Source organism: Myripristis murdjan, chromosome 4 (assembly GCF_902150065.1).
Source record: "Myripristis murdjan chromosome 4, fMyrMur1.1, whole genome shotgun sequence".
Classification (NCBI taxonomy): Eukaryota; Metazoa; Chordata; class Actinopteri; order Holocentriformes; family Holocentridae; genus Myripristis; species Myripristis murdjan.
The window spans coordinates 164,762-178,290 of record NC_043983.1 but is presented as its reverse complement, the minus strand read 5'-3'; positions in this window follow the sequence as shown (position 1 = coordinate 178,290).

Genomic DNA, 13,529 nt, shown 5'->3' with positions numbered 1-13,529 from the left:
GGGTCAACCAAGCCAGCTTTTCTACATAACCAGGCCTTGGAAACAACCTTGGAAACAACATATAACTTAAGCATACTTTTTAAAAAATGATCATGTACACCTCATCTTAGTGGTTACCTCTTACCATATTGTTGTGTCATTTTTCATGCATCATAGGCTCAGGAAGATGGAGACTTTGGAGAGGATGAAAGGACCATTCAAGCTCATATCCAAAATATGTCTACAAAGATGCTTAAAGTATACCCAGATGAGAAATCATTAAAGGAGGGAATGAGACAAACACGTGCTTACTGAAAAACCTTCATGGCAAATGCCAAGGCTGAGGAAATCATTGAAAAGTTTCCAGCACTGGGGCTTCCTAAAATAGTTGAATTGATCATATTTAATTTCATGTCTATTACTGCATTTATGATAATCAAGTATTTGGAGCTAATATATTTTTGTCACTCCTTTCAGCATCTGTGGGAGATGAAGGCACAATTCCTTGTTGAGGCTGATCACAAAATGGTCACACAGCTGGATCAAATGGCAATAAAGATTGTTCAAAGAGCATCACTGTGTGACATCATTTTTTTTTTTTTTTTTTTTTTTTTTTTTGCTTCATATTCAGTGAGTTTCTCTAATGTAATGGGAACTATTGGGTAAACATGAAATTCATGTGTTAAAAGAAAAATTCTCATTAAAATAGTTTGAATGTGTCCTCAATCTCAACATTATAGACAACCACAATGTAGTATAAGTAATGAAATAATTGTTTTGCCTGATCTGTAGAATACAATATGGTTCTTCATAGAACCCTCAGAAAATGGTTATTGGTGAAACCCTTGAAATATGAAAGGGTTCTTGGTGAAACTCCCTGGATGGGTTCTAGATGAAACCCTATGAAGGTGGAATGGTTCTGGATGGAACCTCCAGTAAGGGTTCTTTGTAGAACCTCTCATGGGGGGTTCTGGGTGGAACCTTTCACAGACGGTTCTAGGTATAACCCTCCAAAAGGGTTCCAGATGTAACCTTTATAAAAGGTTCTACCAGGCACCAAAAAGGGTTCTCCTATGGGGACAAGCCGAAGAACCTTATATGGTTCTAGTTAGCACTTTTATTTCTAAGAGTGTAAGTACTGAGTAAAAGGCCTGAGTACTTATGTCAATGTGATATTTCAGTTTTTTCTTTTTAATAAATTTACAATTTCTACAATTCAGTTTTCACTTTGTCATTATGGGGCACTGAGTGTAGATTGATGAGAGAAAAAATGAATTTAAACAATTGTAGCATCAGGCTAAAAAAGTGAAAAAAGTGAAAGGTGTTAGAATACTTTCTGAATGCACTGTATATGTGTGTGTGTGTGTGTGTGTGTGTGTGTGTGTTATAGAGGGCAATAATAATCTAATACAATCCCATACAAATGTTCTGCAATAAAGTTTACTTTTCGATGCCTATAATGCTATTGCCACAGTAATGGAGGTGTTCATTCAGTTCTGGCATCAAGCTCATAGTTAGCAGTGCTGTTATACTGGACTGCATTTTACTGAGAGGTAAACAATTAATTAAATTTACACGTTCTCCACAATGTCAACAAAAACAAGAACATTATAACATTATCGCTTTTTTCACTTTTTTTAATCACTACTACGCTCAACGTGCTACTTTGGCCTTATTTAAAGGGTTTTTTTTCCTTGCCACTTTCACCTTCAGATAACTTCTGTTATGATTGGAGGCTTTACAAATAAAACTGAACTGAATTTAATTGAATTGATACTCATTTTCCTACATGCAGCATGAAAAAGAGAAATGAAAATCCGACACATGACACCAGCTGGTCCTGCTTCCTCCACTTTGCCATCTTTTTTGTGTGTGACACAGGCCACCTTTCATTCCCAGACACTTCATTAAGTCAACTTCCTCTCCTTTCTCAGACGACAGCATTATTGTAAAGTGTCACCCGCTGCTGTCAGAAATAGAGGGGATTGTTCTTGTCCTGAATTGCGTGTGTATATGTCCGTGTGTGTGTGTGTGTGTGTGTGTGTGTGTGTGTGTGTGTGTGTGTGTGAGCACATGCCTGTGTTTTGTATGCGTCTCCCGTTATCTTTCCAGCTGGTCAGTAAGCATGTGTTCATGTGTGTGTGGTTGACAAAGGAGTGTCAGCAGCTAGGTGCAAGCTGTGATGTGACACTGCCACTCAGTGGACTGAAGCCAGAATGCAACAGAGTTTAATGCAAAGTTGCATTAAATAATCTATCAAAGGTGACTGGCACGGCATATGATTGCCTATAATTTACCTCATTTCAAAATTAACAGTTTTCTGTTTGAGACAGGGCAGCAAAGTAGAACAGAGATCTACCAGAAATATCTGCAGAGGAGATATATCACAATGCAAAATAATTTAACAAAAACACTTTTTTGTCATTTGCTTTTGTGGCATGTCAACAGGACTCTTTAGCGCTTTAGGATTGGTGGCAACCGCTGTAGTACCCCTATGCCTAGTATCATATATTTTGCACTACAGGGAAATAGATAAGGAATTGGAGGCTCTGGGTTTGATACCTATCCAGATTTAGTTTAACACAAGATTATTCACATATCACACAAATTTCATGCTACAATACTAATGGATTATTTTCAATACAACTTATGAATTACTTAAATGGCAATATTGACTAACTCGGTACAGGCAAACTTCAGTTATTAAACTCAATTTTATTTAATTATTATTCTTTAAGTGTTTACAAAGTTGTTGCAAGTAACACATTTCTTGCTTTACTTTTTGAAATGCCTGAAAGTCAAGGGCAATTACAATCACCTCCAAACTAGCTCCTCCTGAATGGGTAATACTGTAAATTCTTCACTCATACATTTCCAAAAACACAAGCCAAATAAAATACACTACTCACAAAAAGTTAAGGATATTTGGCTTTCGGGTGAAATTTATGGAAAATGTAAAAAGTTGCTACAGTGATATTATATCATGAAAGTAGGGCATTTAAATAGAAGCATACACTGGTGATTTCCTCATCTCAAACAATTTATTGAAACAAAAGCCAACAACAGTGGTGGGTATACCATGACAAAAAATGTCAATGTCTCAATAACTTGTCATGTGCCCTTGAGCATCAATTACAGCTTGACAACGACGTCTCATGCTGTTCACAAGTCGAATTATTGTCTGCTGAGGCATGGCATCCAACTCTTCTTGAAGGGCGGCCCTCAGGACATTGAGGTTCTGGGGTACAGAGCTCCGAGCCTCTACACGGCGACTCAGCTGATCCCATAGGTTTTCTATGGGATTCAGGTCTGGAGAAAGTGCAGGCCACTCCATTTGAGGTACCCCAGTCTCCAGCAGCTGTTCCCTAATCATCCTCATCGACCTCGATGAGTTGGAGCATTGTCGTCCATGAAGATGAAATTAGGCCTGTGTTGTTCATGCAGGGGCACAATGACTGGATTAATGATGTTATTCAGGTAGTATGGGCTTGTCACTGTACCATTCACAAAGTGTAGGGCAGTTCTGTACTGACTAGACACACCTGCCCACACAGTAACACCACCACCACCAAAGGCTCGTCTGGTGACAACAGTGGCTGATGCATAGCGCTCTCCTTGACGTCTCCAACTTCGTTGGCGGCCATCATTTCTGCTCAACATGAATCGGCTTTCATCAGAGAACAGCACTGAGGCCCACTGGTCCCTCGTCCAGTGTAAATGCTCCCTGGCCCATGGAAGACGATGACTCCTGTGCCTGGTGGAGTGGTCAGGTACCCTTGCAGGTCGCCTAGCACGCAGACCATGCTGATGTAAATGGCTTCGAATGGTCTGACGTGACACTTGGGTGCCTGCACCTCCCTTAAACGTGCCTGGAGTTGAGTGGCATTCATCATCCGGTTCCGCAGGGCACTGTTCACAATGAAGCGGTCATCAGTGTGGGATGTGGCCAAAGGACGTCCACTTCTATGCCTTTCTGTGACTCTTCCAGTCTCTCTGTATCTCTGTTGCAACCTGTTGATGACACTCTGTGACACTCTAAGCTCAGTGGCCACTTCCGTCTGAGAACATCCTGTTTGAAGCCTCGCAATGGCGAGGTGCTGCTGATCAATTGTTAGGTGTCGTCTTGGTCTCATGATGTCAAAATGTGAACAGCATGATGAGGAGGACTGTTTAAATACCAATTCTAATTGAACCAGGAAATTTATTGGTCGATTCAAACACCTGTTGTGAATTTTGCCGTTAAACTCCTTGTTAGAGAACAGCAACTTGTGCAAAAAGTACTGAAACATTGAACAGTTGGACATGTGCATTCAGAAGTTTACAGAAGGTCACATTAAGTTCACCTGTAAAGGTTATAATGCATTTTAGGTTCATCTTGAAATTTCACCCGCAAGCCATATATCCCTAACTTTTTGTGAGTAGTGTATAGTTACATAGATGAAACTTCAATGGTTACCTTGTAAAACATGAACAAAAACAAGTCCTGGAGTATCTATGTTATGTACTTAAATATTTTCCATAACCTTGCTTATATAATACACTTGCAACTTCAAAGCAACTGCACAGCTATTACTTCAATAATCACACGGGGCAAAAGCAAGAGAGCAAGCATAACAAGGGAACAATGAAATAAGGAAGATGATGATGTTGATAAAATGAAACCTGAGAGCAAGCCAACAAATAGAGGATAAAAGAATGTGACCTGCCAAGTATTTCATGGCACTTCAAGCCCAGCTAGATGGATACATACAGTCAAGACATAAAAAGGGAGGGAGAGTGGGAATGACAGATGCACAGCAGGGAAGAACCAGGAAGGGGGAAGGAAGTGAGACTCAGACAAAGGGGAAACGAGCAGGAGATGAGTGGGCATGCGAAAGGGGGGAGACCTGTGAAATAAAAATAAAACAGTACGGAGAGCAAGTGGGAGAGACCAAGCCAAAAGGATTGAGAATTAAGAGCAAGAGCTCAGGAGAAACAGGCAGCAAAATGAGAAGAGGGAGGAAGGGAGCAGGGGAGAGGCCACAGCTCATCTTCCTCCAATTCAGCTGTGGAACAATGGCTGCCTATCACTCTGTCAGCACCTAAGGGCACAGAGGGAGTGAGAGGGCAGGAGTGATATGGTGCTAGCATCAATGAGCTATTGTCTGTGCATGAGCATCTGCTAGCCAAATCTCACTCAGTTTCCTATTAAAAAGTCCTGACCCTATTACTTAGTGCTCTGGTACCCTGTTCTCTTTGTCCAATACCGTGGCTTTGCAAATGCATGCAGAGTGTGAATGTATGCATGTGCATGAGCAGCATTGACAACACTATATGCATTCTAACACCCACACATGCATAACATATTCCAATGCTCATGTTAGAGTTATCGCAGATGTCCTGGACACACAGATAAACACACATACAAACAAGTACACACATTAATATTGGACAGTGATGTCTTCTAATGACTTCCATTACCTTCCTCCAAGCTCAGGCTCTGATTTGATTTAAACTTTTAGTGTTCCTTGACAAATGAATTTAGCCAGCGGAGGGCAGAGAAGGCCTGGAATAAACACCCAAGGCTTCTAAATATGCGTGTGTGTGTGTGTGTGTGTGTGTGTGTGTGTGTGTGTGTGTGTGTGTGTGTTCTCTAAGGGGATGCATTTTCTGACAATACTCCTCCAGCTATCAATTCACTGTAAACAGTACAAACTGGACTTGGTGAGCAAAGTCAGTCTGTCTGCCAGGAACCAACCAGTCCCAGCCCCAGCTACAAACTGGGAACTAATCTGACTTCCTACAGGGAATCATGTAAAGAAACACCAGTTAAATCAGAACTCCAAGTCAGAATTACAGACAAAATCTGAGAGCTCAGAGTTTGCCAAAAGACATATGACTTCACAACAGCCAATGATAACACTGGGTTACAAAAAAATTTTTTTTGCAAGTTGTCTAGGTTTTTTCAACTGAATTAGGACCATTTTGCACCACTAAATCCAAAAATGACATCTATTTTTCTCAATCAGGTCAGGTTTTTTTGCTAATTTGATTTTGAAAAATTTGATCTTCTCACAAAATTGATTACATTTATTTATTAAGTGTTACAAACTTTAATTCCTGTAAATTGAATAATAGACATTGATAAAGGTAAGTACATGTAAATTGAACATTAAGTCATCATTGTGCAAAATTCAGGGCATGAACTTTTGTTTCTTCGAACCCCTCGAATGCTCAGCAGCAGGGATGTCTCTCTTCAGAGTCCAGCAGTAATCAGCCATCATGACTGCATCCCAGCGTCCCTGATACCTGGCCTCCATCTCTTTTATGTCTCCCTGCTCATCACTCATTGATCCCAGATTCTCAGGAAACCGATCCATATGTGAGAATAAGTAATGCATTTTGATGCTCATGTTGCATCCAAGGTTTATGAAAGCAGTCAGCATATTGGTGACAAGGTCTGCATAGTTCCTGGCCTTGTTGTTGCCAAGAAAGTTTTTCACGACCAGAACAAAAGCCTTCCATGCTTCCAGTTCCACTTCGTTCATTGAGTTTTCAAACTGAGGATCTCTGATGAGCTGACGGATTTGAGGACCATCAAAGATGCGTGCTTTCAACTTCTCTATGGTTAATCCTGGAAAAGCATGGCACAAGTAGGCAAATCTACGGTGGCCGAGAACCGCCAAACGCGCCGCAACGGCCAAATGCGTCTCAGTTACAGAAACCAGCTTCAAGTACAGAAACGATCCAAATTCACAAACTCAAACACAAGTCTAAACGAGGTGCAAAAAGAGGAACGTGGTGCAAATGAAAAAAAGGTGCTGCAAAAAACAAAGACAACCTCGTCATCATCAAACGCGTTGCAAATACAGAACGATTCAAACCAAGAAACCATCTTCAAAAGAAAAACGCTTCATAACTCCAAACCTGCAGGGGGCGCTCTCAGCGTAACAGCTCAATGGAGAGACACACGGGATGGAGAGAGAGATAGAACAGCTGACTGAACCACGGTGTTTCAGCATACAGCGGGAACGGTAATGTGACTTTTATTCAATTATATTTATATATGTTTATATCACTGTACAACGCTGCACATTCCGTGACGTTTATTTTATCATATTTTACACCAGACGTTACAAGGCTGCACATTTGCATGTAGATTAGCCTGCTTATTAAGATAAGATCATTAGAGATTGATATAAAACAAAAAGGTGGCTGAGAACGGCCAATCACTACAAATAAAAAAACGCTGCGATGCAAATATATATATATATATAAAAAAACAGTGACGCAAATGAAAAAGCAAAGATGCAAACAAAAAAGCCACAACGGAAGTGAACCGGGGTCTATTATTACCGATGCACAGGTGTGTTTTTTGTGTGAGAGAAGAAGAAGAAGAAGAAGACCGAAAAAGTAAGTGAATTATTTTTATTTTTATTTTATTAACCCTCGCGGCGCCCCGGGTGGGTCAAAAAGACCCGGGAGCCGTAGGGGCTCCGGGGAGAGGCTTAAGCGAGGCCCAGCTGGCCGAGGGGGGCGGGGCTTCTCCCCGGAGTCGGCGGGACAGGAGCGGGGTGAGGGGGAGGCTGAGGGGGCGGAACAGGAGGAGGAGGAGGAGGAGGAGGAGGAGGAGGAGGAGGAGGAGGAGGAGGAGCTGCCCTCCAGGGACGGCAACACGACCTGGTCCCTGGACCCCCGCGTTCGAGCGGACCCGGGCAGGATCAGCCTGTCGGGGCCGAGGGGCCCCACCGCCCTGGCCCGGAGGCTGTGCGCGGACCCCGCGTCGGCGGTGCGCGCGTTCCTCACCCCGGCCATCCTCTCGTCTGTCCTGGCCCACACCAACAGGGAGGGTCGTCTCAGGGCCCGCGCTCGGAAGGCTCCTGACGAGGAGGAGGAGGAGGAGGAGGAGGAGGAGGAGGAGGAGAGCGGGGAAGGGGAAGGGGAAGCGGGAGGGGGAAGGGAAGGAGAAGGGAGCGAGACGAGCGAGAGCGGCGCGGAGGGAGAGGGAGAGGGAGAGGGAGAGGGAGAAGGAGACGAGGCGAGCGAGAGTGGGAGCGGGAGCGAGGGGGAAGACGACCTCGAGGGAGACGAGTGGAGGGACGCGGACGAGACGGAGCTGCTGGGCTACGTGGGCCTGCTGCTGCTCTCGGGGGTGTACAGGTCCAAAGGGGAGGCCTGCCGCAGCCTGTGGGACCGCGACTGCGGCAGGCCCCTGTTCAGGGCCGCCATGCCCCTCAAGAGGTTCTTCCGGCTGTCGGCCGCGCTGCGCTTCGACGACAGGGCCACCAGGAGGGAGAGAGCGGAGGCGGCCGGGGGAGACAGGCTCGCGGCCGTGAGGGAGCTGTGGGACGCGTGGACCGCCAGGCTGCCCCTGCTGTACGACCCGGGCCCCCACGTGACGGTGGACGAGCAGCTGGTGCCCTTCAGAGGTAGGAGCCGTCTCTCTGTTTCCCCTCTCGTCTTCTCTTCTCTTCTCTTCTCCTGTCCTCTCCTCTCCTCTCCTCTCCTCCTTCTCTCCGCCTCGAATGTTTCAAGCGTAAACGTCTCTAAGCCTCTCGGTCGTCATAACTCTCTAGTCCTCCCCTCCCCTCCCGATTCGTCTCTCCCCTCCCTTTCTCTCCTCTCCTCTCCTCTCGTCTCGTCTCCTCTCTTCTCATCGCCCGTCTCGAGCGTAAACGTCTCTAAGCCTCTCGGTTCTAACTCTCCTCTCCTCCCCTCCCCTCTCCTCCCCTCTCAGGTCGCTGCTCCTTCAGGCAGTACATGCCCAGCAAGCCCGCCCGGTACGGCCTCAAGATCTGGGTGGCCTGCGACGCCAGGTCCAGCTACGCCTGCGCCATGAGCCTGTACGCGGGCAGGAGCGGGGAGGACCTGACGGGGCCCGGCCGCTGCTCCCTGGGCGAGCGCGTGGTCGCCGAGCTGACCGAGGGCATGCGGGGCCGCACCGTCACCTGCGACAACTTCTTCACCTCGCTGCCCCTGGCCCTGCGGCTGCTGAGGGAGCGGGACCTCAGGCTGGTGGGCACCGTGCGCAGGAACAGGCCCGAGCTGCCCGCCCGCCCCCTCGAGCTCAGGCTCAGGACCGCCTTCCTCGCCGCCCGGCGCAGGGGCGAGGCTCCCCCGGCCCGGCGCGGCCGGGGCAGGCCCCCCACCAAAGGAGGCATGGAGCCCTTCGCCTCCGCGTTCGCCTTCACCCGCGAGGCCACGCTGGTCTGCTACGCCGCCAAGAAGGACAGGAGCGTGCTCGTGCTCACCACCGCGCACGGGCCGCCCCGCGTGGACGAGGGAGCCCGCCAGCGCAAGCCGCTGGCCGTGCTGGCCTACAACGAGAACAAGGGCGGCGTGGACAACCTGGACAAACTGGTGGCCGCCTACAGCTGCCGGAGGGCCACCCGCCGCTGGCCCGTGGCCCTCTTCCACAACGTGCTGGACGTGTCCGCCTACAACGCCCTGGTGCTGTGGAGGGAGATGAGGCCCGGCTGGGCCTCGGGACGCCGCGACTCACGCAGGCTCTTCCTCGAGCGGGTCGGACGGGACATGGTGACCCCGCTGCTGTGCCGCAGGGCCCAGCTGCCCAGGGCCCCCGCGGCCGCTCTCATGGTCAGGCAGGCCCGCGGGGAGGCCAGGGGGAGGGCCGCGCTGATGCCGCCCCGGGACCGCGCCTCCGGACCCGGGAACCGCACCCCCGCGGGGCGCAGGGTCAGGTGCGGGGCGTGCCCCCCGGGAGCCGACAGGAAGACCACCTCTCGCTGCGTGGCGTGCGGCCTGGGCCTGTGCAGGGATTGCTCTGTGCTGCGCTGCCCGGACTGCGACTCGGCTCTCCGCGGAGCCGCCGCGCCCGGGGGACCGCGAGGGTTAAAGTGTTATTAATGTCGCTACGTTACTGCAGTTTTCAGTGTGTTATATAGTTTGGCCATGTAGCCCCAGGTTTGATATAAAGCTGACCTGGGGTCCGTTTCACGAAGCAGGTTCAACAAACTCCGAGTCTTACCCCGAACTCTGAGTTGATCTACTCTGAGATATGAAACTCTGAGTTTTCGGTTCCAGAACAGCTGATTTGAGTTAGTTTGATCAACTAGTTTCACCTGGAGTTAAGCGCGTGCACCACAGATATAAAAAGACAGCATCAATGGAGCCCCGATTTGACGAGTCACCATGGCAACGGGGAAGCGTCGGGTTTTCACTAAACCTGCTTTGTGAAACAGATCCCTGACGAAAAAAAAAAAGATTGTAGAGGAGTACCTGAAGTGGTACATCATCCACAGGAACAACACTGCAATCGAAAGGTAGGTTTTTGTATTTCATTGTTGTTGCCAAAATAATTATGAAAAAACATGTTGCTGTTGTCCCATTTTCTTGCTTATTTACTTCTGCATGATGCACATGTAACTTTGCTTGCATCTTTTAATTGTATTTTAGATTTAAGGCTGGACTTGAATGTCTGCAGTTTCTTAAAGCTCTGCAGCAGCATCCAAGGCTCCTGACCCCTGCTCTCTGTCATGCTGATGTGAAGCTGTCTGCTGCAGAGATGGAAAATCTGTTCCTGCCTGAGCTTAGTCAACAGGGCAGCAACAGGAGGGCTCAGGAAGAAAAAGCTATGAGTTACTGGGCGGACTATCTTCTGGATTGTGAAGGTTAGTCAATTTGCTCTTGTCTGATTTTATACACGCACATATTATGAAAAGTTCCAGTGTTGATGTAGATAGAATTTACTGTCAATTGATTCCAACGCTCTGTACTTTTAGAAAATGACAGCCCAGTGACCTTGGAGGAGGTGTTAGGGCCCACTCACATTGGCAAGTTTGAGCCCGTATCGTGCTAAAGCCAAAATCCCCCCCTCCCCAGTCCCCGGCTGGCCTGCACTCACATTACCTAAAGCCCAAACGCGCCCAAGCACGATTGCCCCCGGTGTGCACGTCATCACGTTGAAATACGACAACAGGCATGGCCCGACGTCATTATAAATCAATGTAGTTCAAATACATTCATCATGTCTTCCTTTTAACTAAAAAACGTTTTTGGTCCTTTTAATCAGACATGGGATGTTTATTTACCTTGACAGTTTCGGAGGTAACTTCCTCCTTCTTCAGAAAGGTCCAACTGACAGCCGGAGCAGCACCTGTCAAATCCAGCAGACCGGGTGACCGGGTGACCGCACACCGCACGGTGCTGCGGCCAGTGCCGGCCGGTGCTGACGCGGTGCCGGCCAGCACCAGGTCTGCCGGATCTCCGCACACAGACTGCTGTACTTTCATTATAAACCGACTTTTGTTTATACGCGGTTGCAGCAGCACAACGGACAATGACACAGACAACATGGTTGATTATTGATTGCGCAACGCGGCCATTCGCCGGTAATCAAGCTGCGCACATTAAACAATTTTGCAGAGGCAGGAGGAAAGTTGCATGATTTACGTCCGCGCACTGCGTGCGTGACCGTGCATGTGCTCGTGTATGCGCCCGTACCGCGCTGAAGCACACCCCCTCCAACCGTGCCAGAGCGGGGGAAGTGTACTGTATTCAAGCACGATACGGAGCGATCACACTGGTCAAAGAATCCGGATTTTAGGGGCAATCGTGCTTGGGCGCGGATCAAACTTGCCAGTGTGAGTGGCCTCTTAATGTTCGCAACAGGTGTACCATGTGTGCCTCCTGCTGGTATGAGTCCTCTGCCACGCCTTCAATTCCTGTGTTGGACAACTTCAACATTCTCAATGGCGAATACCTGTGCCAACATTCTAAAGCTTCCTCTTTTGGACACTTATAGTGCCTTCAAAGCCAACATGGACTTGGGCATCAAGAATTCCCCTGGCTTTGGGTGCCCATAGACAGTTTTACAACTTGTGGTAGTAGACTAGTGAATAAGAGAGGTGTGTGCGAGTTTTTTTTAATCTGTTTTTGTTATATATTTCATTGTACATTTGTAATTTTATAAGTTAAGTTGCACATTCCTCCAGAGGTTTCCCTCTTTGGTTTTAAAAGTTAGGCTACAGTTTACAATGAAGTTGTACTGCATTAACTGCAGTAGCCATATATTTGTTTGATATTTTGTTTTGTAATTCTAATATGTGGTCTGTTGTTAACACCACATATTTTTGTTGTATTGTTATGTACTGTCAGGAATGGGTTTGCAACTTCAGCTTGTTTCTATAATAAAAATACTGAACTACAGACTGCTCTTTTTTCAGGCATAGACACCTTTATTTGAGGCAGGAAGTGATAGGAGAGAGAGGGAAATGACATACAGCAAATACTTCACAAATTATCAATAAAATAAAAAAAAAAAAAAAAAAAAAAAAAGCCAAATATGTCCTTAAAAGGCTTAAAGACCAGCCATGCTTTTCAGGATGATGTAATTCTCCACAGCTGATTCCCACTGCAAAGGAGCTCTTAGACCACCCTGTCTTTGCAGTTCTGCGAAGAGAGTTTCATGCTCATCCCCATCAGGAGTTGCTGGCACGGGCATGATGCTGGTGATGTGGTTCAGGGTTTGAGCAGATGCTGGGAACCTGCAATTCCTCCCATCAAATCTAGGAGCAAGTACAGAAAAGTGTCCACATTGAGCAACACATCAAGAAAGTTTAGCTTTCCTGTTTTAAGTTTTATGGTCATGCTAATTATCTCCAGAGATTCTTACAGGACAAGGATGCAGAGACCCAAAGACAAGCAATGATCATAGTTTAAACTAAGTATCAAATATTAGAGAAAAGCACTATGCATGAGGGAAGAATATATTGTGAATTTTATTTTTTCATAATCAAAATGTTAAAAAATATTTAAGTGCATTCAAGTACACAAGTTTTAGAGTACCACATTAGTTCAATTTTTATTTAATTAACATTAAATGTGTCAATGTAAAATTGGAGACCGGATGCATATATTTATATAACTGAATCCAAAATATTGTAAGTAAAGATCATTCATCAATACTCATGTGTGAGGCACGTGATACATTGCCTCTGGTTTACCAGATGGGCACCGGGATTGGTGAACAGGACGGATGGTGTGAGTGTTCCAGTACAGCTTGTATTCATCCAGCTCTTTCTGCAGGACTCCCAGGAAGCAGTATCGTACCAGCTTTGTGTGTGCAGGGCTGCCATTGAAGAGATGCCTCTCCCTCAAGTCACCGAACAGATCCATCCAAAACTGGCTCCTGGATAGAACGCACACATTTTATTCATCAAGGTCATCATTTTGCAAAGACTCCTTAGAAAACTGACATTTCTACCACATGAGCCACAATAAACCAGGACGGTTTGAAGGTTCACTCCACAGAAGGGACAAAACATGACCTGGTAAATGACAAAGCAAAGAGAGAAAAAAGTTTAGGATTCAATATGAAGTTATGGTATTTTCTCAAATCCCCCACCCACTCCACACAGCACAACGCATCCTCTCCAGGGGTCTGTTTCACAAAGCAGGTTTAGTGAAAACTCTAAGTCTGTTAACCCTGAAATTAGGGAAATTCTGAGTTTTACGTTTCACAAAGGGAGGTAACTCAAAGCAGAGACAGAGGGGGTAACTCTAGCCCGACGCTTCCCCGTTGCCATGGTGACTCGTCAAATCGGGGCTCC